Here is a 25,907-nt window from a genome sequence, read left to right as displayed (position 1 = left end):
TTGGAACCCCCCATAGATTGCTGGTGGAAATGTAAAATGGTACAGCTTTGGAAAACAGTTTGGCAGTTTATTTAAAAGTTAAACATAAACTTGCCATGTGACCCAGAAATTCTACTCCTACGTGTGTACGCAAGAGAAATTAAAGACATGTCTATACTAGGACTTGTATTCAAAAGTTCATAGTAGCTTTACTTATAATAGCCAAAAATTGGAAATAACAAATATCCACCAACCAATGAATGTATAGACAATATGCAGTATTCTGAGGTACAGTTCATTGAGGAAAGCTGGATAAATTATTTTTCATTAATTTGCCAGCTTTAAAAATAGTCATTTGATTTTTTAATATTCACCAAAGGTGACCAATTAACTTTTAATGTTTTTTTTCAAGTAATCATGATGAATTCATTGATTAATGAATATTTGATGTGTTTAGTTTCTATTCTTAATAGCTTTCAAATTAATACCTGTGTATGTAAAATACAGACAAAAATTTAAAAAGTCACCTATAATCATATGCACCAGAGGCAACCATTGTTAACATTTTGTTTTGTTTCCTTCCCGACTTTTTTCTACACACATAGTTTTATTGGGTGAGATTGTACTAAATTCCAAATATTTTAGCATTTCTTTAACACAAATGTAAACAATACCATTTGCTAGTAAGCACTAGGGAAAGCACACACAGCACAGTGGTCCTATTATCTCAAATTGACAATAATACACAGTCATTTTCCTATGAATCCTGTGCTCCAGAAGTCTGAATTCTAGCAGGGAAGAAAATATGAATATAAATAGCTATCATTCAAAGTAAAAATATTAAGTGACTTGAAAGGAAAATTCTATGGGAGTTGAGAGGAAGGAAAGATGATTTCTAATGATCATGTCCCTATCCCAGGACACTGCCTCCCACAGCTGAGTCACCTCTGCTCTATAGCATCTCTTAAGATCCTATATAATAAAACCCTAATATGCAAATAGACTGAATGGTGGAACGACTGCCACTATGATGCACACTGACCATCAGGGGGCAGACGCTCAACACAGGAGCTGCCCCCTGGTGGTCAGTGCGCTCCCACAGGGGGAGCGCCGCTCAGCTGGAAGCCATGCTCACGGTGATGGGAGCCTCTCCTGCCTCGAGGCAGCGCTAAGGACCCCTTAGGGCACATGTGTCAAACACACGGCCCGCGGGCCAAATCCGTCCCGCCAGGCCTTGCAATGTGGCCCGCACCGCGCTGTCATCACTGCACTCCGCTGCGTTTCCATCACAATGACAGTTTATGACTGTTCAGTAAACCATTCGGCCCGCGATTTAGGCTGGATTTTAGATTTTGGCCCCTTCTCTGATTGAGTTCGACACCCCTACCTTAGGGGATGTCCACCTGCTGGCTTAGACCCACTCCCCCGAGGGGTCCTGGACTGCAGAGGGGACAGGCCAGGCTAAGGGATCTCCCCCCCTCCCCACCCCTGCAGGGCACAAATGTTGTGCACTGGGCCTCTAGTGTTACTATTATATAATAATAGATTGCTAGATCTCTTATGAGAATTAACATTCTCCATAAGGACATGGGCCTGGTCAGTTCTGTTCATTAGTTTATCTTCATATCAGAGCAGAATAGGTGTTTACTAGACAATTGTTGAATGAATGAATCAATCAGTAAATGGCAGGCTAAGATGGATTTTGTGGAGTGAAAGGGCTATGCTTACTGATGAGACTTCCTGGCTGAGACTCCTGTGGTAAATTGGAAAAGATAACTCCACTTTCTTACCCTTCCACCTTAGCCCAGTTCCAGAAGACATCATGCAACCACACAGGATTTTACATGGAGCTCTGATTGTGTCTTCATATCATTATACAGCTGCTTATCTGCTAGTTCATGATTTTTTTAAGGGAACTGTATCTTTTTTTTTAAATATATATTTTATTGATTTTTTTACAAAGAGGAAGAGAGAGGGATAGAGTTAGAAATACCGATGAGAGAGAATCATCAATCAGCTGCCTCCTGCACACCCCCCACTGGGGATGTGCCCGCAACCACGGTACGTGCTCTTGACCCCGGGACCCTTCAGTCCACAGGTTGACACTCTATCCACTGAGACAAACCGGTTTCGGCTAGTTCATGATTTTGATTTACCCAGTCTAGTTATGTAACACGGATAGCCATTAGGTGAAGCAGAAGATGTTCACAAAGGTTGCCATTGTTTGAGAAGTGAGTGAGAGTTCCTTTCACACATATGTCAGTGTGGCTTCATGGACACAGACGTTCCTGTTCAACTGGCTATTGATTTGTATCTTTTATAATAAACTGGCAAGTGAAGTGCCTTCCTGGGGGAAAAAAATGGGGGTGAGATCAGCATTTTAAAATTTCCCCAGAATTTTTATTCCAATGTGCAACCAAGGTTGAGAATTGACTTTTATTGTATCCAAAACCCTATGCTAAATTCTGTGCAGCATTATATGTGGAGTACCAGGTATATACAGTGCCTGTATATAGAGGCACTTGTTTTTAAAAAAATTTATTTTTGTGAGTGTCTTTTTTTTTACTTTTTTCAATTACAGTTTACTTTCAACATTGTTTTGTATTGGTTACAGGTGTACAGCACAGTGGTTAGACAATCATATACTCTACAAAGTGTTCACCCTAACATTTTCAGTACCCACCTGGCACAGCATTTCACTTTTTAATAGCATGCTATTCTTACATCAAGTAATTTTTTTTCTTGTGCATTTCTGTCTGTTCAAGCAATTAAAGATAAACAGGTTGGTCATTTTAACTCATATTTGTACCTTATTTATTGCCTACTCTCAGAGAGCTGGTGGAGTTAAGATGCAAATGGAAACTGCAAGTTCAAAGCTATCAGAAATTAATGATTTACCCTCCCCGTTGTTGCAAAAAGATGACTATTTGATAATGCTTGTGCTTATTTTTTTATATATATATTTTATTGATTTTTTACAGAGAGGAAGAGAGAGGGTAGAGAGTTAGAAACATCGATGAGAGAGAATCATCGATCAGCTGCCTCTTGTACACCCCCTACTGGGGATGTGCCCGCAACCAAGGTACATGCCCTTGACCGGAATCGAACCCAGGACCTTTCAGTCTACAAGCTGACGCTCTATCCACTGAGCCAAACCGGTTTTGGCAGATAATGCTTGTGCTTATTTTGAAAGCAAAAGAGATGCTATAAATAATGTTCTAGTCTCCACTCTTCTAATCTACAAGTTTGAAATTGTAGCTACCTTTTAAAAAATAATGTCAATACCAAATAATGTTTTATTGTAAAACAATTTCAAATTTATAGAAAAGTTGTAAAAAATAGTATAATTCCACATATCCCCTTCACCCAAATTCAATTGTTAACTTTTTTCACATTGGCTTTATCATTCTCTCAATAGGCAGATAGAAGTAGATAAATGCAGGTAAATATAGTTTTGATCCTTATGAGAGTAAGTTTATCATACATCTCTACCCCCTAAATACTTCAGAGTGTATTTCCCAAGAATAAAAACATTCTCTTACATAACCACTGTTCAATCACAAGAATCAGGAAATTTAATGTTGATATAATACTATTAGTCAATCTACAGTTCATAGTCAAATTTTCCCATTGTCCCAATAGTGTCCTTTCTAGCAGTTTTTCCGGTCCACCAGACCAAGAGTACTACACAAGGCATTTAGTTGCCATGTCTCTCCAGTCTCCTTTCATCTGAAATAGTTCCTCGGCCTTCTTTGCCGTTCTTATCATCGACAGCTGTGAAGAGTACAAGCCAGTTATGTTATGGGAGGTCCCTCAATCTGTGTCTGGTGGGCATATGTGTGTGTGTGTGTGTGTGTGTGTGTGTGTGTGTGTGTTTTAAGTATGTTTTTATTGATTTTTAGGCAATCTTGCAAAGATAGAAACACCAATGAGAGAAACACTGATCTACTGCCTCCTGCATGCCCCTACCTGGTAGAGCCCACAACCTGGGCATGTGCCCTCATGGGTAATTGAACCAATGAGTTCTTGATTTGTGGGCCCATGCTCAACCACTGCACAACACTGGACGGGCTGGTTTTGTCTCATGTTTCCTAATGATTAGATTGAGTCTGGGGGCTTGCAGGACCAGGACTAAAATGTGGTGAGATACCAGTCTTCCTTTTTGAAAACACCTTGTCACAGTGAAGCATAGTAACCTCCATCTTGTATTTAAAAACTGCTGTTTGAAACTCTGCTATTGTTAGATAGTCCCTAGTCCTGTCAACTGTCACTGTAAACTCTGTCATTGTAAACTCTGTCACTTTAAGACGAGCTCTTATTCTATAAAATGAGTTTGTTTTTAGTTCAAATAATAGAAAAAGATAAACTTAACTGTCTGACCTTGCAAACTAGCCATCCAATGTAATAGACTAATACTGATAATAATTCCCATATTCTTACGCCAAGTACAAACTCATTATGTATTCAAGGTTACAACTGTCTGTAACAATAACTCACACAGAGCCCTTTGTAATATCTGCAAACAAAGAGCCTCGAAAGTATAAATATGGGAGACTTCCCATGTGGGATGCTCAGAGATTTGGAAGAGACACCTCCCCCTGGGCCTAGCGCAATAAACGACTCCTAATTAATTGGCTCATTAAGGCATCTTGTATCTCATTCATTGATTCACAATAAAACAACATAAGCAATTCACCTGCCATCTTTTTTAAGATATATTTTTATTGATTTCAGAGAGGAAGGGAGAGATAGAATAGAAACATCAAGGATGAGAGAGAATCATTGATGGCTGCCTTCTGCACCCCCAACACTGAGGATCGAGCCCAAAACCTGGGGTTGTGCCCTGACCGACTGGGAATCAAACCATGATCTAGTTCATAGGTCAAAGTTCAACCACTGAACCACACCGGCAGAGCCATCTGCCATCTTTTATCAGGTTCAGGAGGCAATCTTGCAAATTTAAAATTATCAAATTTGAAAAACAAAATTGAAATCAAAGTTGATCTAAATGAGAAGAGGAAGCAAGAGGCACAATCCAGGTGAATGAGGATAACAACAAAAGCAAAGCAAATGGTGTGCTGGGCAAAATGTCACTGGTGCTGGGAGCAGAAGGTTCAGGTCTGGATTACTGTGCAGGCCTCCTAACTGGACGCCCTAAGGCCATGTCTGTCCTACAGCCCGTCACTCCTCTTGTTCTCCAAATGGAAGGCTAATTGCTCACCAGACCCTGCAGGAACCACTCTCACCCACACGTCTGCCTTCTTCTCCCACCATTTGCCATAGACCACTGAGCTGCTCCGCTAGAACAAAGCAAGCTCAGCCCACTTGGCTGGGGGACTTTGGGCCAGTTCCCTGGCCTGGGACATTATGTCCCAGATAGCCCTGTGGCTGCTTCCCTCCCCTCCTTCAGATTTGTGCTCAGCGGCCTCGGTAAGGTCTTCTCTGACAACCCAAAAAAATTCCTCCCAGCACACTCCCACTCCCAAGCTCCCTTTTCTGCTTTAATTTTCTCCAGAGCACTTATCACCATTACAAACGTGTTTCTTTGTTTCATCTACTCCACCCTCACCACCAGGGGAAGGATTGTTGTCAGTTTTGTTTACTTCTGGACCCCCAGTGCCTAGAACATGCCTGGTATATAGAGCTCAGTGTGTGTGTGTGTGTGTGTGTGTGCGTGTGTGTGTGTGTGTAAGGATGAGAGGAGGATTGGAACTCGATGCTACTGACTCGATGACTCTACCAGGATGGATTTATCATGAAGTTAATGAAGCTTAAGGGAAGGTCCTAGCAACGTGTTTGCATAGCCACGTGTTTAAATTTGCAAAAGTAAAATGCTTAAGCTGCAATCAGTGAAAAACGCCATCTCTTTCCATTCCAGTGTCCCCTCCCTCACACTTCCTGTAGTAGCTTAGTTCTGCATCAACTTAGCTGAACTGGACTATGGTTTTTATCTTCCCTGTATGGTTCCAGGTTAGCACTGGCCACTGAAGATGTGTTGTACGAGGCAGATGCGAACCAGCAGTCCTATTTTTGAAGTTCTGAAGCTAGTCCAGGGTGCCAGGCACCATGGCAGCTCGCACGCAGTGGTGTCACTGATCTGATCCCCCACTTGGATGGCACTAGGCTGCCACCGGATCTCCCACGTTCAGCTCTCCTCCCCAACTGCTGACTGTAATGACTTCCGCTCAACAACAGACCCTGGCAGTAGCCCGCGGACTCGTCCACCAGCTCCCACAGCTGCCAAAGATATGTCCCTGAGTGACAGACATCCCCTCGTGCTCAGTGGCGCTGGATTGGCCACAGGCATTTGGGGGGCCCAGCTAAGGGGAAGCTGAGTTTGGAGATTTGTTTCACTGGGTTTCAAATATCCTTACACGGTTTGCAATCACTTCCACAAATGGTTAGGTCACTGCCAGCCATCCCAAGTAGGAAGGGCTCCCAAGAATGTGCCTATGGCCCACGGCCAGCGGGCATATGGCAATATGATCATGTCTTAGGGCACCTGGCACCACAAGTGTGTGGGTAGCGGACAAGAAACAAGGTTTAAAATCTACAGAGCTGAAGCAAGTTTACAGAAAGCTCTTTCAAATGCATTATGTGATTTTTTTTCAAATTTTGTGATGGTTCTGGTGTTTGTCAGCTTTTTTTTAACATTTGCAATGTGTTATGCCTTCTTTCCTCACTCCAAATAATTGTTCCTTTTTGTACCCAATGTTGTACCATTGACTGTTCTTAAAGAGGGCCCCCAAACGGCATAAGGATTGGAACCCATGAGATTTGGATTGTCCCCTGCCCTTCACTATCAAGCCAGAGAAGTTGGCTTTTATCCTGGAGGCAATCAGAAACTGTCCCAGGATTGTGGCAGACCTGTATTCTGGAGCAGGGTTGCATTGGCTTGAGAGAGAGCTGTCAAATTTTCAGGAATTTTACAAAGTGGTAGATGTCATCTTGGTAGCTTCAAATCAGCCACTGTGGGAATATTTATACCGCAGAAATTGACAACCGCTACAAATCAGGCCTTCCTCCACCATCCATTCCCAGAGAGCCAGTTGTGAAGTATAAACCAATACACCACTGGTACCAAGTGATTTCCTTGGTCGTAAATCTTCATGAGAAAATATGCCCAGAATTAATTCACTCTCAAGTGTGGCTGATGGAGATAGGGGGTAGTGTGGGGGGCGGGGGGAGAAAGGATGGAGGGCATCACAGAGGAAATGATGATGAGCTTTGAGAAATGATGATGAGCTTTGAGGGGAAAAAATTTTTTTAATTTCTGAAGAAGAGAAATTTTTTAAAAAGGATGGGAAACTCTCAAGACAAACAAAACTGCATCCACCCTCCACCTTGACCTAAGATTAATCTGGCCGATTTTAATTCGATGTAGCAGAGATTCCTGAGTTTGTGTTGCATGCCATGACATTGCATATGTCAGAACTGATTCTGACATATGCAATTTCATATTCTAAACTGGATTTAGAATCACAGTTAAAGGTCATTGTCTTTGCCTCTGGGGGATTTCAAAGTGTATATTAATATAAATATTTTCACTAATATTCTAAAATTACACAGACCACCAGTACGCTCCCCTCTCATTCCATGTGAAACGTAGCGCTGAGCGACTGAGGCTGCAAGCAAAATGCCAGTGGCCATAGGGCTCCTATGGACAGTCTTAGCCAAGCTGCTTCAACAGCGTGAAGATGAGCTTGGTGATGGGTTGCGCCATGGGCATGGTGGCCGGGGTGTTCTTTGGCACATTTTCCTGTTTCAGGATTGAAATGTAGGAAAGCCATGATGCAAAGTAGCAGCACCTTGGGCATATTCATGGCCATCGAGATGGGCATCCGATGCTAATCAGGGCAATTGTTGCCCACATCTACCCCATCCCATCAGTCCCAACCCATGTACTATAATAAAGACTTTGAGTAAAAATAATCTATAATAATAAAAGTGCAAAATGCTAACTAGACCGGACAGCTGAACGACCTTCTGGATGTTCTTCCAGATGAAGCTGTGGCAGCGGAGGCTGAGGCAGAGGCAGTTAGGGGCAATCAGGCAGGCAGGCAGAGTGGTTAGAGGAGATCAGGCAGGCAGGCAGAGGGGTAGGGACAATCAGGCAGGCAGGCAGAGGAGCTAGGGGCAATCAGGCAGGCAGGCAGAGTGGTTAGAGGAGATCAGGCAGGCAGGCAGAGGGGTAGGGACAATCAGGCAGGCAGGCAGAGTGGTTGGGGTGATCAAGCAGGCAGGCGAGTGGTTAGGAGCCAGCCGTCCCGGATTGCCAGAGGGTGCAGGCCGGGCTGAGAGACACCACCCCCCAATGCATGAATTTCATGCACCAGGTCTCTAGTAATAATAATAAATTTAGCCCTAACTAGTTTAGCTAAGTGTCTAAACGCATCAGCATGCAGACTGAAGGGTCCCAGGTTCGATTCCAGTCAAGGGCATGTACCTTGGTTGCAGGCACATACCCAGTAGGGGGTGTGCAGGAGGCAGCTGATCAATGTTTCTCTCTCATCTATGTTTCTAACTCTCTGTCCCTCTTCTTTCCTCTCTATAAAAATCAATAAAATATATTTCTAAAAAATAATAATAATATAAATTTTTTAAAAATTACACAGGCCATATTTCATTTAGTCTAGGGGGCATGATTATAAGATACACCATTATCTTATATATACTAGTAAAAAAAAAATCTAAGAAAAAATGCTGCCAACTTCACTCTGAAGTGTCACTGACTGTCAAGAAGAAACCTTATGTTAAAATGTGAAAAATAGCTGAGACCGGTTTGGCTCAATGGCTAGAGCGTCGGCTTGGGGACTGAAAGGTCCCGGGTTCGATTCCGGTCAAGGGCATGTACATGGGTTGCGGGCACATCCCCGGTAGGGGGTGTGCAGGAGGCAGCTGATCGATGATTCTCTCATCGATGTTTCTAACTCTGTATCCCTCTCTCTTCCTCTCTGTAAAAAATCAATAAAATATATATTTTTTAAAAATGTTTAGCTCAGTAGCTAGAGTGTCAGCCTGCGGAGCCAAAGGGTCCTGGGTTTGATTCCCATCAAGTGCACATACCTCAGTGCAGACTTCTCCCCGGTGAGGCCCTGGTGGGGCACATGCAGGGGGCAATCAATCCATGTGTTTCTCATATCCTCGGGTAAGGATTTTTTAAAAAAATTTTAATGTGGAAAATGTGAGTCTCAGAATCAGTAAAATATGAAATAGCCCTTGGAGATATCCTAGGCCAGTGGTCAGCAAACTCATTAGTCAACAGAGCCAAATACCGACAGTACAACGATTGAAATTTCTTTGGAGAGCCACATTTTTTAAACCTAAGCTTCTTCTAACGCCACTTCTTCAACATAGACTTGCCCAGGCCGTGGTATTTTGTGGAAGAGCCACACTCAAGGGGCCAAAGAGCCACATGTGGCTTTTGAACCCCAGTTTGCCAACCACGGTCCTAGGCTAAAAGCATGGTTTGAGAAATGAGGAAATTCTAGCTCTGGAAAAGCAAACCATCTCCTTAAGGTCATAGACCTAGTTAGTGACAGGATTGGAACCCAGTTAATCCCCCTACCTAGATCAGAGTTTACAATGATAGAGAATGTCATGCATCAGAGATAGCGCTCAGAGTTAACCTGGAGCTTCCTTGCAACTCTGAGAACGTGACGTGAGTAAATGTATGAATCATGCTCAGATAAATCAGAAAATGCTACACTGGACAGAATGATAACAGTTACTAAAAAAAGGTCCCCATATCAAATATCGGTTCCTATTACAGATTTCCAGTGTCTATAATAGTGCCTAGATGGTACATTTATTGGCACACTGTAGGTTCTCAAAAATATTAGAAACTGAGCATATCTAGCTCAACGACTCTCTCGACTTTGGACCAGTTACTTCATCACTCTGGAACCTGCTTCTTCACTCACAAAATGGACACACTAATATCCATCTCTCAGGTGCCAGTAAGGGTCAAGTGAGATGGATCTCTACGTATGCCCGGCACAGTAGCTGGTCAATAATAGGCACAGCAATGTTAGCTTCCTTCCCCTCTTCAGTCATTGTTAGATTCGAAGTTGTTTAAATGCCAATATCATGAAGCCATTCAGAAAAACCAATATCCCTATATCCTCGTCCTCTAGACTTACACAGTCCAATATAGCAGCCACCAGGCCCGTGTGGCTATTGAAATGTATCATCACATTAAAATGTCAAATTAATTTCCTTGATCACATTAGCCACATCTCAAGGGTTCAACATCCACATGTGGTTATCCATTTGGATAGCATATAGATACCACACACTTCCACGATGGCAGAAACTTCTATCAGACAGTGCTACTCTTCACTAACAAGAGCCCAATAGCGCTCATGGTTTTTCTTCTCAAACCCAAGTAAGGATCATCCCAAACCTTTTATACAAAACTTCACTTGATAAATGTATTTGTGCGCCCTCCTGTGGCTAGAGAGGAAAACTACTCCTGTGTCTGTGGTGAAGCGGCACATTGTATAACCAGGATGGTTCAGAAATCTTGAGCAATCTGACGGCTAGAAGAAAGTAACATAAAACACACGCATATGCATCATGAATTCTCTAGAGACTACTAAGGAAAATCTCTCTGAGAAGGACTGATAGCATAATCATCCTAAATCTCAGTAGTTTTTGAACTGCCCATATTTGTGGACACTCCCTGCTTAAACAAAGGACCATACTGTCTAACTGTTGCAGTGAGGAGAGACAAGCAGGATTATTGGATGAATGATCCCAGGCGCTCTCAGTGACAGCTGGCAATAAACAAGCTGGAATGTATGGCTCCTCCAGTGCAGATGGGGGGGGAGGGTTGCGCATGCCTACCAAACTCAGACTCAACTTCCCACTGCAGAGGCTCCGGATTCTGGGTGCCAGGCATGTGGTCCTTCCCAGCTGGCACCCAAGCTCAGCCTGTTTGGTTTCGGATCCCAAAAGCGTATTCCCCATCTCTCCGCTCAGCATACCAGGCAGTTCTCACGCTTGCACAATAAAACCCGAGACCAGTGGCGACAGGTGGGGCCTCCCCTGGAGCAGTTGACGCCAGAGTTCAGCAGCCTTGCCCAAGCGCCCTCGCCACTGGATGCACAGAGCAGGGGAGCCAGCGCAGCCATGGACTCTTCTGCACGGGTTTCAGCTTCCCAGGGTTTCTGCAGTGTGGAAAAGAAAATAATTAGACTCGTTGTAAAGACCTACTTTTCCTGAGGACAGCATTAATACTGCAGTTCCACCCCCTCACCCCCCAAAAAAGTGACAGAGCTTCTAGGTTGGTGACCACATGGGGATGCTGGGAGGGGTCATGGGAGCTCCAGGCCCCTTTCCCCACACCTTGCCCTACACATCTCTTCCATCTGACTGTTCCTGGGTTTTATCTTTTTTTATAATAAAATAGGCATCTATAACAGATTATTCCTATACTCCGCTGGCAGTTTCAAATTATACAAAGGCATGGAAAACTCTCGAATTCGTTTTATGAGGACAATGCAACCCTGAAATCTAATCTTAACGACTACAGTGGAAGAAAAGAGAGACCAGAAAAACCAAGGTGCTAGATGAAAAACTATAAGTAAAATAATAGATAATAGCAAACAGAACTCAACGCATGAATAGAATCATTCACCATGACCAAGTGGGATTTAGCCCAGGAATGCAAAGAGTTTTGTTTTTCAGACCATTTTCTTGAAAAAGAAAGAAAATCTTATAAATTAAAAAAATCCGAAAGCACAGAGAAGTATTTTAAAACAGATCATCCAGTGCACCTAGAGAGTATTACGTTAAGTGGAATAAATCAGAGAAAGACAAATGCCATATGATTTCACTTATATGTGGACTCTAAAGAACAATATAAATGAACAAACAAAAGCGAAACAGGCTCATAGACACAGAGAACGGACTGATGGTTTCCAGAAGGGAGAGGGTGGGGGTCTGGGTTAAAAAGGTGAAGGGATGAGAAGTACAGATTGGTAGTTACTAAACAGTCATGGGGATGTAAAGTGCCGCATAGGAAATATAGTAAAAAATGTTGTAATAGCCGAAACCGGTTTGGATAGAGCGTCGGCCTATGGACTGAAAGGTCCCGGGTTCGATTCCGGTCAAGGGCATGTACCTTGGTTGCAGGCACATCCCCAGTGAGGTCTGCAAGAGGCAGCTGATCGATGATTCTCTCTCGTTGATGTTTCTAACTCTCTATCCCTCTCTCTTCCTCTCTGTAAAAAAATCAATAAAATATATATATTTTTAAAAAAGAATGTTGTAATAACTATGTACAGTGCCAGAAATATCAGGGGGAACACTTTGTAAAGTATATAATTGTCTGACCACTATGCTGTATGCCTTAAACCAGTGGTCGGCAAACCGCGGCTCGGGAGCCACATGTGGCTCTTTGGCCCCTTGAGTGTGGCTCTTCCACAAAATGCCACGGCCTGGGCGAGTCTATTGTGAAGAAGTGGTGTTAGAAAAAGTTTAAGTTTAAAAAATGTGGCTCTCAAAAGAAATTTCAATCATTGTACTGTTGATATTTGGCTCTGTTGACCAATGTTAGTTTGCCGACCACTGCCCTAAACCATATAAGATAATATTGAATGTCGACTGTAATTGGGGGAAAAATTTAATTTAAAAAAGGAAGAAAAGATCATTCCGAATCCCATCACCTAAAGAGAATCACTTACGAATACAGCCAAACATAAGGTCCCACTACACAGTGTAGTATTCCCTTCCTCCCCCCCCCACACACACAATCATTTACTTAAGTTCAAAAAAATATGCACTAAGCAATCCCTGTGGCCAAAAAGCAGCTGCCTCCTGGGGTCTGGCCAGGAGGTCAAGAGAGCTTCAGCGGCCCTCCACCACAGGAAGCAAACTCAGTTGCAAGGGTTGGGTTGAACCTCCTGCAGAGAGCACTTTAGCTGGGGCGACCACCCCCTGGGACTCAGCACCTCCATGCAACTTTGCTCCATGCATTGTCTCTGGGAGTAAGTGCCAAGTCACACCCCCCTGCTGCAGCTGCAACTCATCAATCAGGGGGTTCACAAAGAATGTTTTTGAAACCCAGGTACACGCTGTGCTGCAAACAGTCCACACTTATCTTAGCTTGCCGCATCCTAGGGAGCAAACACGCTTAGTGTTGCTTTTTCAAAATAGCTTTGAGATACAATACAATTCACACGCTGCACAATTTGTCCATTTGAAATAGACTATTGACTGGGCTCTAGCATATCCACAGGCTTGTGCAACTATCACCGCAATCAAATTGTACAACATTTCAGTCTCCCTAAAAGAAACCTGGTCCCATTAGCAGTCACTCCCCGTTTCCTCCCAAACCTCCCAGCAATCACTAACCTACTTTGTATCCCTAATGGATTTTCCTGTTCTGGACATTTCACATAAACAAATCAAATCATACCATGTGTTTTTTTATCTTTGGCTTCTTTCACTTACCATAATGTTTTTAAGGTTCATCCCTGTTGGAGGGTGAATCACACTTCATTTCTTTTTAGTGCCAAATAATATTCCACTGTAGCATAGACCACAATTTACTTATCCATTCATCACTTGGTGAACCCTTGGCCATTTCCGCTTTTTGGCTTTATGAATAATGTTGCTATGACTATTCTTTGTTTTTAATATATTTTATTGATTTATTACAGACAGGAAGGGAGAGGGATAGAGAGTTAGAAACATTGATGAGAGAGAATCATTGGCCAGCTGCCTCTTGCACACCCCCTACTGGGGATGTGCCCGCAACCAAGGTTCATGCCCTTGACCGGAATCGAACCTGGGACCCTTCAGTCCACAGGCCGATGTTCTATCCACTGAGCCAAACCGGTTAGGGTGCTATACCATTCTTGTACACCTTTCTGAATGAATGTTTTCATCTCTCGTGTACATTCCTAGGAGTAGATAATTCTGTGCTTAAGTTTTCTGAGGAACTGTCAAACTGTTTTTCCAAAGTGGCTGCACCATTATACATACCTACAAGCAATGTTTAAGGTGACAAGTTTCTCCATGTCCTTGCCAACACTTTTTACTGTTTTTGTCTTTTTAAAAATCTTTTTTTAATATATATTTTATTGATTTTCCACAGAGAGGAAGGGGGAGGGATAGAGAACCAGAAACGTCGGTGAGAGAGAAACATCGACCAACTGCCTTCTGCACACCCCTACCGGGGATGTGCCCGCAATCAATGTACATGCCCCTGTCCAGAATCGAACCCGGGACCTTTCGAACCCAGTGGACCGATGCTCTATCCACTGAGCCAAACTGGTTTCGGCCTATCTTTATTTTTTAAAGCATTACAGATGTTCTCCTTTTTCCCCATTGCCCCCCCCTCACTCCAACCCCTTCGTCAGGCATTCACCACACTATTGTCTGTGTCCATGAGTTATGCATATCCTATATAATAAAAGCCTAATATGCTAAGTGTCAGGTAGACTGGTAAGCCGTTCAACCAAAGTATAATATGCTAATGATATGCTAAGGGCGCTCAACTGCTCACTATCATGTGCACTGACCACCAGGGTCAGATGCTCCAACTGGTAGGTTAACTTGCTTCTGGGATCTGGCACATTGGAACTGAGCGAGATAAGCCAGACACACCCTGGAGCCATTCTGCGGTCCCTCCCCAGCTGACCAACCTCCCACATCCCTCCCCAGCCCTAATCGTGCACAGGAGGGGTCCCTTGGCCTGGCCTGCGCCCTCTCACAATCCAGGACCTCTCGGTTTCGGCCAGATTCTACAGGCCAGGCTGAGGGTCCCCACTGGTGCACAAATTTGTGCACCAAGAATAGAGTGTGTGTGTGTGTGTGTGTGTGTGTGTGTGTGTGTGTATATATATATATATATATATATATATATATATATAATTTGTTTTATATATATATTATTTGTTATATATATATATATATATATATATATATATATAATTTGTTGTGTGTGTGTGTGTGTGTGTGTGTGTGTGTGTATATATATATATATATATATATATATATATATATTATTTGTTTACCCAGCCTGCCAGTGTAGCTTAGCAATTGAGCATTGACCCAGGAACCAAGAGGCCACTGGTTCGATTCCTGGTCAGGTCAGGGCACATGCCTGGGTTGTGGGCTCAATCTTCTGTGGGAGGCGTGCAGGAGGAAGCCAATTGATGACGTTGCTCTCTCATCAATGTTCCTCTCTCTCTCTCTCTCTCTCTCTCTCTCTCTCTCTCAAAAAGTCAATAAAAACATATTTTTAAAAAATAAGTTATTTGCTTAATCTCGTCCTGCCCTGTTTTTGTCCTTTTTTATTTTAGCCCATATTGTGGGTATGAAGTATCATCTTGTGTTTTTTATTTGCACTTCCCTCTTCATGTGCTGGTTGGTGACAAGGTTCAGGACACACTACCCCAGTTTACTATTCTTAGCTCATACCCTTTTTGTCTTATCACATTTTTCCATGACTCTACTCTTCATCAAACCTAGCATGAATGCACTCAGGTTTAACTGCTTCTTCAGGTCTTCATTTCCTTATAAAAGCTCCTGTGTAATGCAAAACTTATATTAAATAAATTTGTATGCTTTCCTCTTGTTAATTTGTCTTTTGTTACAGGGCCCTCACCCAGGAATTTAAAAGGGCATAGGGAATTTTTTCCCCCCTCCTCTACACTGGTCATTTTTACATTTTCATTGAAGAAATTTCTATTCAGATCTTTTGCCCATTTTCAAATTGGGTCATTTGTCATTTATTATTGTTATAAGATTTCTTTATATATTCTAAATACAAGTCTCTTATAAAACATACAATTTCCAAAATGTTTCTCCTCTTCCGTGGGTTGTTATTTCATTTTCTTGATGGTATTATTAGCAGCACAGAAGTTTTTTATTTTTATGAAGTTCAGTTTATCTTCCTTTGACACTTGTGTTTTTGGTATCATATCTAAGAAATCATTGCCTAACCCAAGGTTATGAAGATTTATTTCTGTACTTTATTCAGAGAGTCCTACAGTGTGAATCCTCCAACTTTATTTAAGACTAGGGCCTCTCATCATGGATGTTTCTATCTCTCTCTCCCCCTCTCCTTTCCTCTCTGAAATCCATAAAAATATGTTTTAAAAAAAAGAAAAATAGCTATATATATATATATATATATATATATATATATATACACACACACACACATATATATATATACACACACACACACACACACACACAATAACCTTGTGGTATTTAGGTCATATATATATATGACCTATTGTATGTCTTTCTTCACTCAGTTTGGTTCATTAAACATTATTATTAAACATTAAATACCCATAGGGAACATGGCACACAGGCTTATATAAATGTACCTCACCGCCCTTGTTGGTTTTGCTCAGTGGATAGACCGTCAACCTGTGGACTAAAGGGTCCCAAGTTGATTCCAGTCAAGGGCACATGCCTGGGTTGTGGGCTCTACGCCCAGTAGGGGGCATTCAGGAGACAGTCAATCAATGATTCTCTCTCACCATTGATGTTTCTATCTCTCCCTCTCCCTTCCTCTCTGAAATCAATAAAAATATTTTTAAAAGAATTTTTTAAAAATGTACCTCCCCTCAAGTGCTAGAAGTCAGATTGGCTTTATTTCACACAAGGATGACACAATAAGGTTTGTGACCTGTCAACTTTACAACTCTATTTATAAAAGGCTAAGTGACTGACCGTCCACCCGTTCGACCAACCAGCCAGTAATATGATGTACATTGGCAATTTAAAAATAAACGTTGACTCATGCATGCTCAATACATGTAAAGCTCTCACTGGCACCAGTGTGTTTTAATTTTAAAACATGTGTTTTAATTTTATAATATTATATTATATATACTATTTTGACATGTAATTTTTTGCAGTAACGTAATTATCACATGAATCTTTTTCTAATGAATTTCCTTTCAATGTGCACAAATCTGTACACCAGGCCACTAGTTATTAGATAACTCTTTATGCTCACTTAAGACTAAACTCTTGTGATATTTAGTTATAAGGCATGGTTAATGAAGAATTTCACTGAAATTATCATATAATCTAAGATTTCTCCCAAAAATCAGAATATTTACTCTAACTTGAAATGACCATCATATTTTCAAAGTCATTGGAGCCAAACTTGTAGATAAACACACATGGCTTTCAAACTAACATGGACAGGAAACATTTGATAGACAAGGAAAAGTTTTGCCCTAAAGTTTTATTTATAAGTTCACAAGCCCTGATCTGGCTCAGTGGATAGAGCCTCAGCTTGCAGACTGAAGGGTCTCAGGTTCAAGTCTGATCCAAGGCATATGCCCAGGTTTCGGGCTCGATCCTCAGTAGGGAGTGTGCAGAAGGCAGCCAATCAGTGATTCTCTTTCATCATTGATGTTTCTCTCCTTCTCCCTTCATCTCTGAAATCAATAAAGATTTTTTTTTTAAATTCACCAAGCCTTAGCCAATGTGGCTCAGTGGATAGATCGTCAGCCTGTGGACCAAAGGGTCCCGGGTTCAATTCTGGCCAAGGACACATACCTCAGTTGCAGGTTCCTCCCTGGCCCAGGCCCTGATAGGGGAGCATGCAGTAGGCAACCAATTGATGTGTTTCTCTCACATCGATATTTCTGTCTTTCCTCTCTCTTCCACTCTCTCTAAAAAGCAATGGAAAAATATCCTCAGGTGAGAATTAAAAATTCACCAAAGAGTCTTGATAAAGAAAACTTTTGACTTTTCCGTATGAGTCTATTCTTTGCCAGAACACCCAGAGCCAAGTGATGCCAGCTTGGTTGATCTATCAATGCGATCAATGAAAGTCACCTGCTGGGGATAGATTGAAATCGTAAAGTAAACATTTTGGGAAATGTAAGAAGGGGGTGGGGGTTCATCTCCACTTGAAGGACAGAATTTCATTCTGAGATCTAGTCCAACTCCTCCCTTCTGAGACTTGGAGAGGATGAGATTTTTTTAACCCCTCCCCCTCCTCTTTCCCCTCCTCCTCCTCCTCCTCCTCCTCCTCCTCCTCCTCCTCCTCCTCCTGTTCAGGAGGCAGCCTATCAATGATTCTTTCTCATCATTGATGTTTCCTCTCTTCCTCTCTGAAATCAATAAAAATATATTTTAAAAAATAACAAGGGATGGCAGGAGTGGATGGGTGGATAAATGAAACACATTTTACCATGAGTTAATAATGATTGAAGCCAGGTGGTGTGTACATGGGTGTTTGTTCCACTAGTCCAGTGGTCAGCAAACCATAGCTCGCAAGCCACATGCGGCTCTTTGGCCACTTGAGTGTGGCTCTTCCACAAAATACCCCGGCCTGGGCGAGTCTATTTTGAAGAAGTGGCATTAAAAGAACTTTAAGTTTTTTAAAATTGGCTCTCAAAGAAATTTCAATTGTTGTACTGTTGATATTTGGCTCTGTTGACTACTGAGTTGGTGACCACTGCACTAGTCTCTTCAGTGTATGTTTGATAATTGTCATAATTTAAACGTGTGTTTTTTTTTAATCCACACTTGCAGGAACTGTCTTTACTTCAGTTAATAAATGTAACAATACTAAAAGCATCACTAAGGTTTTCTCATTGTTCCTGAACACCATTTTTATTTTTAGTTAAACATTTTGAGATCATTGTAGATTCACATGCAGCTATAAGAAATACCATAGAGACATCCTGTGTAGACTTTGCCCACTTTCTCCATATTGCAAAACTATAGTATAATAGCACAACCAGGATACTGATATTGATACAATCCACTGATCTCATTCAGATTTCTCTAGTTTTACTTGCACTCATGTGTGTGTGTGTGTGTGTGTGTGTGTGTGTGTGTGTGTGTGAAGTGCTGTACAGTTTTATTGCCTGTGTAGGTTCATGTATCCACCACCAGTCAAGATACTAAATTCCAAGGTCACAAGCACAAAGATTCCTCATTTTGCCCCTTTATAACCACACTCACATTTTCTCCTTGCCCTCACCCCCTAATCCCTATCTACTGGAAACTACGGAACTTGCCTTGATTTCTAAAATTTTGTCATTTCAAAATGCTATATGAATGGAATCAAAGTATGTAGGCTTTTGGAATTGGCCTTTTCCCCCCTCAACATAATTCCCTACAGATTCATCCAAGTTCTGTGTATAAATACTTTCTTCCTGTTTATTGTTGAGTAGTATTCCTTGGTATGGCTGTAGCATAGTTTAATTATTCACCAGTTGAAAGACATCTGCACTGATTCCATTTTTGGCTATTACAAATTCATAGATGCATTTTTCATCTATTTTGTTTTGCTATTGGTATAATAATTTTACCATTATCCACTAATCTTAGAAGATTGGTAATTCTGCAAACTTTACAAATAAATCTATACATTTGAAGCATGTGTAACCTCCCTTAAGTGAGTTATAAAGTATTTCTTTAATAATATAATTAATTTCTCTGGCTGTTCTTCTAACATATTGAAAACGATTTTCAACAGGAAATTGTAAATGACCTTACAATTACAGACCTTCTGATGACTAAGATAGTTTTTACATCAATGCTGGTTTCCTCTTGGTTATAATCAACCAAAACAATCTTGCTATGCCTCCTACACCTCATAAATATGTATTAGAAGACAAAATTTCCAATTGGTACATCCATATGCCATCACTAAGGGCCAGAGAACATGTTACAGGTTTGAAGTCTATGCCCGCGAGTCTTTCAGCATAAAGTACAATAATGATGTAATTTACATTCAGCCCCAGTTATATTGAAATTTTCCAATTTGCCAGGAAATTCTATTTTCAAAACCCATTACTGATCCTTTTCAAAGCAAAGCATGCTTCTGTCGTGGTTATTTACCTGCCATCTCTTAGCTCTAAGGTAACCCTTGTTTGCTCTGTTCTGTCATGCCAGGGCTGTGATTCTGCAAACTGCTTTTTCCAAACTACCAAATCAATTGCCTGCCTCGTAGGGTCTGCCAAGGGGAGGTTCTAAAGGGAGATTAGGTTGGAGAAGGAACCTCTGGCTGTCATCAACAGCCTTACCCGCCCCACCTTCACCCCCACCCAATAACTTCGGCCTCCAGCTTCTTTCAGGCTCACTAACATCACTACACCAGGTCCCCTCAGAGGAACCACTTCCCACCAGCCACGCCTTCCTCGGTGGTCAGAGCAGGGGCTGTGTGGAGTACCCCCACCAGAGGTCCATGTACCAACCAGCATAGGAACTCTCCTCTGAGCTCCCAGGTTCTGGTAATCTCACTTCTTTCCTTTTGTTCCCCCAGCCCTAACATATGTAGCTGCTTCTCACAGTTACTAATATGGGCACTCGGGGCACAGGAAGCAGTGACAAACATCCGGGTTACTTCGTTGTCCTCCCTTTTAGCCTTCTAGCCTCCATGTACCCAACTTTATCTAGTGAATACGCTGTACTGGAACTACTTGGCGTGCTTTTCTGCTTTCCTGTAGCTTTTATTCAGTTGCAAACAAAAATTTGCAACTTTTTTAGTATCTTATCTATTTCCTCTCCAACTTCTAGGTCATGGTTCTTAAAGGAGACTCTGTGGTTAAATTTGGGACTTCCAGGGGGAAGGAGAAGGGTTAGGTGGGCATCAGGCATTCTTTGGTAATAAATAACAAATGGACCCAGGCTAACAGAAGCAAACGGAATATATGGAAAGATATGATCTGCTCACGATATCAAAGGAGCAGATTTGGAAAGGGCAGAAATCAAAGCCATTCCAGAGTTCAAGGAAGTAGGAACCAATGGAGGTACCTCGTGGTGCTTTACCAGCAGGAATCTATGGAATCCACATTCCACAAAGGGCATGACTAAATGGCCCACTGGGGTTAGGTGCCTAACCTTTGGCCAGTGGTAAGGGGAGGGGGGTATCCTGATGGACAGACCTACCAAACTGTAAGAAGTTTGGAGAAGGAAGAATGAGCTCACCCGGAAGAAATTTAGCGTGCTATTTCGCAGAGAAGAAAGAATGGATGAAGGCCAGCAATTACAACAAATTTTCACTGCAGTGAACTACGGAAGAGGTCATCACTTCAGTTGTAAATCACAATGCATTGCATACTAAAACTTGGACTAAAAGAACAATGTGTGTGTAATACTTTAAACAATAAAGAATTTAAATTTAAAAAATTGTTTTCCAAAATATTCTCGTTTAATAAAAATAATATAACTATGTCTTAGGTGTCCACTCTTTTTTTAATATATTTTATTGATTTTTTTTTTTTTTACAGAGAGGAAGAGAGAGGGATAGAGAGTTAGAAACATTGATAAGAGAGAAACATCGATCAGCTGCCTCTTGCATACCCCCTACTGGGGATGTGCCCACGACCAAGGTACATGCCCTTGACTGGAATTGAAACTGGGACCTTTCAGTCCACAGGCCCATGCTCTATCCACTGAGCCAAACCGGTTTGGCTCCATTTCTTTCTTTTCTTTTCTTTTCTTTTTCAGCTGTACTGAGTACACCATAGCTTTTTTTTTTTTTTTTTTTTTTTTTTAATCCTCACCCGAGGATATTTTTCCATCAATCTTTTAGAAAGACTGGAAGAGAGAGGGAAAGACAGAGAGAAACATTGATGTGAGAGAAACACATTGATTGGTTGCCTCCTGCATTAGCCCCAACCAAGGTCCTGCAATCACCCTACAATCGAGGTGCCCTTGACCAGAATTGAACCTTGGGCCTTTGGTCCACAGGCCGACACCCCATCCACTGAGCCAACCTGCTAGAGCCATAGCTATTCTTTAAGTGGCTTCTTAACTGACTTCTAGGGAATTTAGTATCCTGCTTGAGCCTGTGGCTATTGTGATAAATGCTAAGAGGAATGCATTTCTTTTTCAAAGTTATATTTAGATCAAAATATGTGTTCGAATAAATATAAATAATATTAAAGCTAGAATCTTTCTAACTAAGTTGGGAGCCAGGGACTTTCAGCGAAGTGTCCATGAACTAGATTATTTTCCATTATATTCCTACTGTATCCATATTAAAAGATAACTTTAATCACAAAACCAACAAAAGAACAATGAGGTTGAGGTGGAAAGCTCAGAGCAATTTTTCTAGAAGAAAGTTCTACATTTGAAGCCTTCTCATCACTGCTTACGGATTGAGAGGAGGTCAGGAGGAGTTTCCTATTCAATACTTTTCATTTGACAAATATTTATTTACTACGCCCCAGTGGCTCTAAGTCTAAGCCCCAGAGATTCTGGTCTAGGTCATTTCCTTTATTCACTGTCACCAACGAGTAGCTGAAGTTGATTAACATTAATAGCTAGCACAATGGGGTACGTTGGCCTTTCAGAAATCCAGAGGGACACCCCACAAAGGTTTAAAAATTAATACATTTATTAAGTATAAAACAATTACTTCACTTTACCTAATAAAATATCACAATAGTAAATGAAAACAAAGTACAAGTTCAAACAAGCACAGTGTTACCTATTTTATAATAATTTCCCTTCAGCTCACTCTTCTATAATTGCATTAAACAATATTTTTAAAGAAATTACTTAGAATCCTATCACACTAAGGTAACTTTTCATTTGTCTGCACTACTCTTCTACCATTGCTCTCTCTATATTTTTCTAAAATGTGTGGGGCTTTTTTTTTTTACCTGTTTATGAGTAATGCCTGCCCACTGGAGAAAATTTTTAAATAGAGCAATATATGAAGAATAAAAAACCATCATCCATAATACCAGCAACCAAGATACAGTGGCTACTAATATTTTTGTGTATTTTCTTCCGCTCCTAATGTTTTGGATGAAAATAATATAGAAGAAAAAAATTTGTATTTTTAAATATATATACATATATACTTATTGATTTTTTTACAGAGATGGAAAGAGATATTTAGAAACATCGATGAGAGAGAAACATCCATCAGCTGCCTCCTGCACACCTCCTACTGGGGATGTGCCCGCAACCAAGGTACATGCCCTTGACCAGAATCGAACCTGGGACCCCTTGAGTCTGCAGGCCAAACCGGTTAGGGCAAAATTGGTATTTTTAATGTGTTCTTATTGATTTCAGAGAGAGGAAGGAAGAGGGAGAGAGAGACAGACAGAAACATCAATGCTGAGAGCCACCGATCGGCTGCCTCCTGCATGCCTGGGAGTCATGCAGCAGGAATCCAATAGTGATCTCCTGGTTCATAGGTTGAGCCACATCAGTCAGGCAAAATTGGTATTCTTTTTCATCCTCACCCGAGGATATTTTTGCATTGATCTTAGAGAAAGTGAAAGAGTGAGGAAGAGACAGAAACATTGATATGAGAGAAACACATCGATTGGTTATCTCCTGCAGGCGCCCTGACCAGGTCCCAGGCTAGGGAAGAGCCTGCAACTGAGATATGTGCCCTTGATCAGAATCAAACCCAAAACCCTTGGGTCTGCAGGCCCATGCTCTATCCACTGAGCCAAACTGGCTAGGGCAAAATTGTTATTCTTTATGCTCCTTTTTCGCTTGTATAAATTTCAGATTTTCTGTAATGAGCTTTGCTTTGTAATAAGAGAAACAAACAAGAAAGGGATGTATTGAAGAGCAGGCATTCTCTATGTTTTGTTCGTTCCAGGTATTTCCAGTTCCCAGAACACAGCTTGGCACACAGTAGGTGTTCAAAAACATTTTGTTGTTGTTGTTAATCCTCATCTGAGAATATCTTCTCATTGATTTTTAGAAAGAGTGGAAGGGAAGGGAAGACACAGAGAGAAACATGGATGTGTCTCTCACATTGATCTGTTGCCTTGGTTACCAGGGCAAGGCCAGGGATTGAGCCTGCATCCAAGGTACCCGTGACAGGAATTGAACTTGGGACTCCTCAGTCCATGGGCTGAAGCTCTATCCACTGAGTCAAACCGTCTAGAGCTCCAAAACTTTTGTGGAATGGCTAAGACTTTTACCAAAAACTAGTGAGACAGCGTTGCTAATGGAACACAGAATCACCAGGCAGCCACTTCCGGGATTCGTTCCATCTCTTATTCTTTTGGTAAAGTTCTTTCTATCACACAGAATCACTTTTGCTGTCTTCATAGAAGACCAACTGATTTAAAATTCCAACTCCAACACACTAGTTATCTGATGGGGGCAAGAAACTTCACTACTCTTTGCCTGAATTTCCTCATCTGGTAAATACTGGCCCAAGCGCTGAAGATACAACAAAAGATCCTGATATCAGTTCATAGAGGGAAAAGCCTACGAATAAACGTGTCGGGTGGTGAGAAGTGCTTTGAGGAAAAAGAAAATATAGGCAGAAAGTGATTACCTGGATTGCTATTTTATAAAGGGTTGGCAGGGGCTGGTTAGAGGTTTCAAAAATATCCTAGTGTACCCTTGTTTTTCAAACTTCGAGTTGTGACTAAGTGTGATCACAAAATCAATGTAGAGGTTAATCTGAATGTTGAAAAAAAGAAAATATCAGAGTGCATATTAAAGGTCAGCACTGTTTTGTCGTGACTTGTTTTGGTTTACATAAAAGTGTACTGTGCTAGTCTGTAAAATATCAGTATGGAGAAAATGGCGGTTAATATGATAGCAACGTGAGGTAAGCAGGGAAAGATGTCTAAACAGGGTTTCTCTCAGTTGAAAGCCCACACCCTGTGTGTGACTATGTTGATGCCTTATTTGACTAGTAGAATGAGCTGAGTACAAAGGAGACCAAAAAAAAAAAAAACAGGGAAAAACGAGAAAAGCTGAAGATCTGAGCTAAGAAGTAGGAGCGAAAGGCAAAAACAAAACTGAAGTTAAGCAATTCAAAAGAGAACATTGGTATTACTTTTTTTTATATTGAAAAAAATGACCCAAAAGAGACCAAAAAAAGAAAGAATTTACAGATTAAATTTAGCAACAACGAAAACAAAAATCCCAAAGCTAATAAAATATGCTATGTATGATACTTTCAGATTAACTATATGATAGTGCCTGAGTATTTTCAGAAACTCCCAAATCTCTGCTCCATCCTCCCTTCTCTTACCCTCAGTGAGGCGGACAAAGATTTTTTAAAGCCATTTCGTCTGGGAAGATTTCTTTCTATCCTTTCAACATTTCACAGATTTTGGAAATCATACCTACCTATCGGAAATAAGTAAAACATATTCAAGCAAGACTGGATAGAGTCTGCCAAACCTTCTATTGCTGCGCACGTGAGGAGGTTCCCATTAGTCCGGAACAAGGTGGGCAAACTACAGTTCTCCAGCGAAATCTACCCCTCTACCTGCTTTTGTATGACCCATGAGCCAAGAATGATTTTTTTCCCACTTTCAAGTGGTGGAAAAAATTCAAAAGAATGTTTGGTGACACGTTTAAGCTATACGAAGTTCAACTTTCAGTGTCTATAAAGTTTTACTGGGACGTAGGCAGGCTCACCCATATTTTCTGGGGCTGCTCTCTCTGAGCAGCTGCCCCCAAAGTCTGAAATGTTTCCGATCTGGCTCCTTTTAGAAAAACGTTGTTAACCAGTGTGGGCTGTCTTGTTTAAACACCCTTCCAACTTGCTTCCCTCTCCAGCTCCTCCCCTCCCCAGCTTGGTCTCTAACATTCCAGGGCCCTAAGGGAAGGCAAAGAGAGCTTTAACACGAATGGTATGGCGTACAAAAACGGAGACACCGTATGGTAAATTTCTACATAAAGTAACGTGAGTGGCTCTGATGACATCTGGGTTTGTGTCCCGATTAGAAAAGTGGACATCGCAGCGGCAACCGCACGATTTCGTTCGAGAAGCACCACGGTCACTTGCATGAAGACACTTGGAAAATACTAACGCAGCAACTTTTCTGGGAGGTGCTTTTGCAGGGAGAGCCTCTGTCCGAGTGTCTAGATGGAAACTGAGGTCCCCTTTGCACAGAGCCCCTCGACCAACCGTGTCCCTCGACCCCGTGCCCCCTCTGCTCCTGGCCCTTTTGGCCTCGCAGCCCGCTTTCTCCTCGCCCCAA

Source organism: Pipistrellus kuhlii, unplaced genomic scaffold, assembly GCF_014108245.1.
Source record: "Pipistrellus kuhlii isolate mPipKuh1 unplaced genomic scaffold, mPipKuh1.p scaffold_m20_p_16, whole genome shotgun sequence".
In the NCBI taxonomy this organism is placed as follows: Eukaryota; Metazoa; Chordata; class Mammalia; order Chiroptera; family Vespertilionidae; genus Pipistrellus; species Pipistrellus kuhlii.
The sequence above is the reverse complement of the archived record's forward strand: the minus strand, read 5'-3'. Positions refer to the sequence as shown.